At 67.2% G+C, this 5,748-nt stretch overlaps 2 non-coding genes across 2 annotated transcripts; both read right to left on the minus strand.

Annotated features, from left to right (window-relative positions):
* Positions 1 to 1,335: 1,335 nt before the first annotated feature.
* Positions 1,336 to 1,408, minus strand: TRNAF-GAA (transfer RNA phenylalanine (anticodon GAA)). Its single transcript has one exon. It is a non-coding gene; the product is annotated as a tRNA-Phe (tRNA).
* A 2,690-nt stretch (positions 1,409 to 4,098) lies between these two features.
* On the minus strand, positions 4,099 to 4,171 carry TRNAF-GAA (transfer RNA phenylalanine (anticodon GAA)). Its single transcript has one exon. It is a non-coding gene; the product is annotated as a tRNA-Phe (tRNA).
* Between the last annotated feature and the right edge of the window lie 1,577 nt (positions 4,172 to 5,748).

Here is a 5,748-nt window from a genome sequence, read left to right on the forward strand (position 1 = left end):
CAGCACCCCGAGGTGACCCTGCCGCGTGCCCTGGGACCCCCTCGAGAGCCAATAAAGAGCCACCCCTCCCCTGCCCAGACACCTGGGCCCTCGGTGTGTGGGGGAAGGGCGGGGGGTGGCCCAGCTGCCTGAGAGCCTGGTAGATGGAGTTGGGTGGGGGCAGCAGGGACACCCGGGTCCTTTGTATGCGGGGAGGAACATTGGGCGGGGTGGGGGGGAGGTGCGCAGAGGCCTGGGTGCCCTGCACAAGCGCTGAGGAAGGGCTGGTGAAGTGCGTGGGCGTCTGCTTGGAGGTGAAGTGCTTGCTCACAGGGCGAGGGGACTTACCCAGATGGGGGTGCCCAGAGCCCTGGGTGCCTGAGGCGCCTGGCTGCCTCATACACAAGAGGAGGGTGTTCAGCTGCAGAGTGCCACCGGGTCGCCTGGGTGCGTCATAGAAGAAAGGGCCGGGGGAGGGGGGCGTTGTCTGGAGACCAGCAGCTGGATGTCCTTGTCCCCAGGATGCCTTCAGGCAGAGGTTGTGGGGGGAGGGGGGTTTGGCTATGGGGGGAGGTGCGCAGACGCCTGGGTCCTCCATAGACAAGGGCAGGTGGGAGGGCGGGGCGGGCCAGGGTGGTCAGACAGCTGGGTGCCCTGGACACAGGTTGCAGGGGAGGTTGGCTATTTGGGGTGGGGTGGGGGGGTGCCGGAGGCCTTGGTCCTCTGTGCATGGGGGTGAGGGGGTTTGGCTGGGGGTGGCACGTGGATGCCTTCAACCCTCGGATGCCGGGGTTCCCCCAGACTGCTGGGTCCCTGCCAAAGGAGGGCAGTGGGTGAGCTCTTGGGGGTTGTTTGGATGCACGGTTCCTCCATCCCTGGGGCAAATGGGGCTGGCAGGGGGGGCCGCGGATGCCTGGGTCCCTGCAGCTCCTCGTTCCTCCTGCTGTGGATGAGAGGCTTCACGCCTGGAGGCGCCCAAGAGCATGGAAGAGCCACCAGCATGGCCAGCGGTGGGGAGAGCTGGAGGAGGGCTCCAGGGAGGCGGTGAGGGGAGGGAGGCAGGTGGAGAAGGCTTTGTGGCATCCATAAGACAGGCAGGAAGGCGCGGGCGGGCGGGCGGGCGGGCGGGCGGCTCACTGGGTGGAGGAAAGAGGCCTGGTGTCCCTGAGGGAGGTGGCCATGGATTTGGGGAGAGTGTTGGAGAGGGAGGCAAGGTGGAGGAGGGGGAAGTGCACAGGGGTAGGGAGGCAGTGGTGAGATGGGCAGGAGGAGTGAGAAGGGCAAGAGGTGCAGGTGGCGCATGGCCGGGACGCCCGGCTCCGCAAAAGAGGCGGGGAAGAGGGGGGGGCAGCCCAGTGCCGAAGCCCGGGCTTGAACCAGGGACCTTTAGATCTTCAGTCTAACGCTCTCCCAGCTGAGCTACTTCGGCCTGTCGTGAGCACCAAGCGTGATGGAAGCCGCGGCAGATGCCTGCAGCAGTCCCCGCTCTGCCCGGGGTATGACTGAAACAGCTACAGCTGCTCCGTCGTCCACACAAATACACGAGTCGCCCCATAAGTGCCTTGCAATAGCTGCAGCCGTGGGGAATGGCCAAGGACGGCCAAGAGAGGCATCTGCAGAGCGCGGCTTCCTCCCGTAGGCGTGCTGGGGAAGAAATCCCGCCCAGAGGAGGTTTATGCCCCGAAAGGAAGAGCTCTGAAAGGACGAGCTCACGCCAGTGCCCGTCTGAGACGCGGCGTGGGTGTCGCGGTACAAGGTGGGGAGGAATCCGGCAGTGCCGGTGTGCTGGGCTTGGTCGGTTCTTGCTGTTGAGAGGGACGTGGAGGGTCTGGAGAGGGCCAGAGAGGAACGCCCTGAAGTTGAACGAAGGGAAGGGCCGAGTCCTGCCGCAGGGCAGGGGTAAGCGCAGGCACCGGGCCAGGCTGGGGGGCACGTGGTGGAGAGGAGCTGTGCAGAGAAGGACCTGGGGGGGGTCCTGGTGGACACCAAGCTGGTGACGGAGCACTGGAGCACTGGAGCGGAGCAGGTTGCCCAGCGAGGTGGTGGCAGCTCCAGCCTTGGCGATGTTCCAAAGGCACCTGGGAAACGCGGTGCTGGGCCACCTGCTGTGGGTGACCGTGCTGGAGCGGGAGGTTGGAGGAGGTTGGTCTCCAGAGGTCCCGTCCCACCTGGACGCTCCGGAGATCCGGGGGAGCGGGTGGAGGCTGTGGGGACACGAAGGGGACACGTGGGGACGAGGTTAGGAAGACAGAGGACACAGGGGCCACATGGGGATTGGGGTCAGGCTGAGAGGGACACATTGTGGACGTGTGGGGAGCGGGGGAAGGATGCGGGGACAGGCAGGGGAGCCATGGGGGACACGGGACGAGGCTGAGGACGGGGGGACATGTGGAGACGCGGGGGGAGACTGGGGACAGGGGAGGGGACTTTGGGCAGACTGGGAGGCATTTGGGGTCCCTTCAGCCCACCGCAAAGGCACCGCTGCCCCCCACCCCCGACAGCCTGAGCCGGGGCGCACTCTGGGTGGGGGGCACACCCGCAGGTGTCCTCCTGCACCTGCGGTCACCCAGTGCCCGCTCTGGGTGCCTCCAGTGTGTGGCCGCCGAGGCCCCGGGCCACGGCCACCCAGCGCGAGGTGAGCCCCAGCACATGGGGGTGGCACACACGTGACTCCCGGGGCTGGACCTGCTGGCACCGCCTGTGACACATGGGAGAGGGGCAGGCCGCAGGGGCGACAGGCATGGGATATGGGCGTGACACGGGTGTGCAGCACCTGACCCGCCCCCAGCACCCCGAGGTGACCCTGCCGCGTGCCCTGGGACCCCCTCGAGAGCCAATAAAGAGCCACCCCTCCCCTGCCCAGACACCTGGGCCCTCGGTGTGTGGGGGAAGGGCGGGGGGTGGCCCAGCTGCCTGAGAGCCTGGTAGATGGAGTTGGGTGGGGGCAGCAGGGACACCCGGGTCCTTTGTATGCGGGGAGGAACATTGGGCGGGGTGGGGGGGAGGTGCGCAGAGGCCTGGGTGCCCTGCACAAGCGCTGAGGAAGGGCTGGTGAAGTGCGTGGGCGTCTGCTTGGAGGTGAAGTGCTTGCTCACAGGGCGAGGGGACTTACCCAGATGGGGGTGCCCAGAGCCCTGGGTGCCTGAGGCGCCTGGCTGCCTCATACACAAGAGGAGGGTGTTCAGCTGCAGAGTGCCACCGGGTCGCCTGGGTGCGTCATAGAAGAAAGGGCCGGGGGAGGGGGGCGTTGTCTGGAGACCAGCAGCTGGATGTCCTTGTCCCCAGGATGCCTTCAGGCAGAGGTTGTGGGGGGAGGGGGGTTTGGCTATGGGGGGAGGTGCGCAGACGCCTGGGTCCTCCATAGACAAGGGCAGGTGGGAGGGCGGGGCGGGCCAGGGTGGTCAGACAGCTGGGTGCCCTGGACACCGGTTGCAGGGGAGGTTGGCTATTTGGGGTGGGGTGGGGGGGTGCCGGAGGCCTTGGTCCTCTGTGCATGGGGGTGAGGGGGTTTGGCTGGGGGTGGCACGTGGATGCCTTCAACCCTCGGATGCCGGGGTTCCCCCAGACTGCTGGGTCCCTGCCAAAGGAGGGCAGTGGGTGAGCTCTTGGGGGTTGTTTGGATGCACGGTTCCTCCATCCCTGGGGCAAATGGGGCTGGCAGGGGGGGCCGCGGATGCCTGGGTCCCTGCAGCTCCTCGTTCCTCCTGCTGTGGATGAGAGGCTTCACGCCTGGAGGCGCCCAAGAGCATGGAAGAGCCACCAGCATGGCCAGCGGTGGGGAGAGCTGGAGGAGGGCTCCAGGGAGGCGGTGAGGGGAGGGAGGCAGGTGGAGAAGGCTTTGTGGCATCCATAAGACAGGCAGGAAGGCGCGGGCGGGCGGGCGGGCGGGCGGGCGGCTCACTGGGTGGAGGAAAGAGGCCTGGTGTCCCTGAGGGAGGTGGCCATGGATTTGGGGAGAGTGTTGGAGAGGGAGGCAAGGTGGAGGAGGGGGAAGTGCACAGGGGTAGGGAGGCAGTGGTGAGATGGGCAGGAGGAGTGAGAAGGGCAAGAGGTGCAGGTGGCGCATGGCCGGGACGCCCGGCTCCGCAAAAGAGGCGGGGAAGAGGGGGGGCAGCCCAGTGCCGAAGCCCGGGCTTGAACCAGGGACCTTTAGATCTTCAGTCTAACGCTCTCCCAGCTGAGCTACTTCGGCCTGTCGTGAGCACCAAGCGTGATGGAAGCCGCGGCAGATGCCTGCAGCAGTCCCCGCTCTGCCCGGGGTATGACTGAAACAGCTACAGCTGCTCCGTCGTCCACACAAATACACGAGTCGCCCCATAAGTGCCTTGCAATAGCTGCAGCCGTGGGGAATGGCCAAGGACGGCCAAGAGAGGCATCTGCAGAGCGCGGCTTCCTCCCGTAGGCGTGCTGGGGAAGAAATCCCGCCCAGAGGAGGTTTATGCCCCGAAAGGAAGAGCTCTGAAAGGACGAGCTCACGCCAGTGCCCGTCTGAGACGCGGCGTGGGTGTCGCGGTACAAGGTGGGGAGGAATCCGGCAGTGCCGGTGTGCTGGGCTTGGTCGGTTCTTGCTGTTGAGAGGGACGTGGAGGGTCTGGAGAGGGCCAGAGAGGAACGCCCTGAAGTTGAACGAAGGGAAGGGCCGAGTCCTGCCGCAGGGCAGGGGTAAGCGCAGGCACCGGGCCAGGCTGGGGGGCACGTGGTGGAGAGGAGCTGTGCAGAGAAGGACCTGGGGGGGGTCCTGGTGGACACCAAGCTGGTGACGGAGCACTGGAGCACTGGAGCGGAGCAGGTTGCCCAGCGAGGTGGTGGCAGCTCCAGCCTTGGCGATGTTCCAAAGGCACCTGGGAAACGCGGTGCTGGGCCACCTGCTGTGGGTGACCGTGCTGGAGCAGGAGGTTGGAGGAGGTTGGTCTCCAGAGGTCCCGTCCCACCTGGACGCTCCGGAGATCCGGGGGAGCGGGTGGAGGCTGTGGGGACACGAAGGGGACACGTGGGGACGAGGTTAGGAAGACAGAGGACACAGGGGCCACATGGGGATTGGGGTCAGGCTGAGAGGGACACATTGTGGACGTGTGGGGAGCGGGGGAAGGATGCGGGGACAGGCAGGGGAGCCATGGGGGACACGGGACGAGGCTGAGGACGGGGGGACATGTGGAGACGCGGGGGGAGACTGGGGACAGGGGAGGGGACTTTGGGCAGACTGGGAGGCATTTGGGGTCCCTTCAGCCCACCGCAAAGGCACCGCTGCCCCCCACCCCCGACAGCCTGAGCCGGGGCGCACTCTGGGTGGGGGGCACACCCGCAGGTGTCCTCCTGCACCTGCGGTCACCCAGTGCCCGCTCTGGGTGCCTCCAGTGTGTGGCCGCCGAGGCCCCGGGCCACGGCCACCCAGCGCGAGGTGAGCCCCAGCACATGGGGGTGGCACACACGTGACTCCCGGGGCTGGACCTGCTGGCACCGCCTGTGACACATGGGAGAGGGGCAGGCCGCAGGGGCGACAGGCATGGGATATGGGCGTGACACGGGTGTGCAGCACCTGACCCGCCCCCAGCACCCCGAGGTGACCCTGCCGCGTGCCCTGGGACCCCCTCGAGAGCCAATAAAGAGCCACCCCTCCCCTGCCCAGACACCTGGGCCCTCGGTGTGTGGGGGAAGGGCGGGGGGTGGCCCAGCTGCCTGAGAGCCTGGTAGATGGAGTTGGGTGGGGGCAGCAGGGACACCCGGGTCCTTTGTATGCGGGGAGGAACATTGGGCGGGGTGGGGGGGAGG

Source organism: Struthio camelus, chromosome 22 (genome assembly GCF_040807025.1).
Source record: "Struthio camelus isolate bStrCam1 chromosome 22, bStrCam1.hap1, whole genome shotgun sequence".
Classification (NCBI taxonomy): domain Eukaryota; kingdom Metazoa; phylum Chordata; class Aves; order Struthioniformes; family Struthionidae; genus Struthio; species Struthio camelus.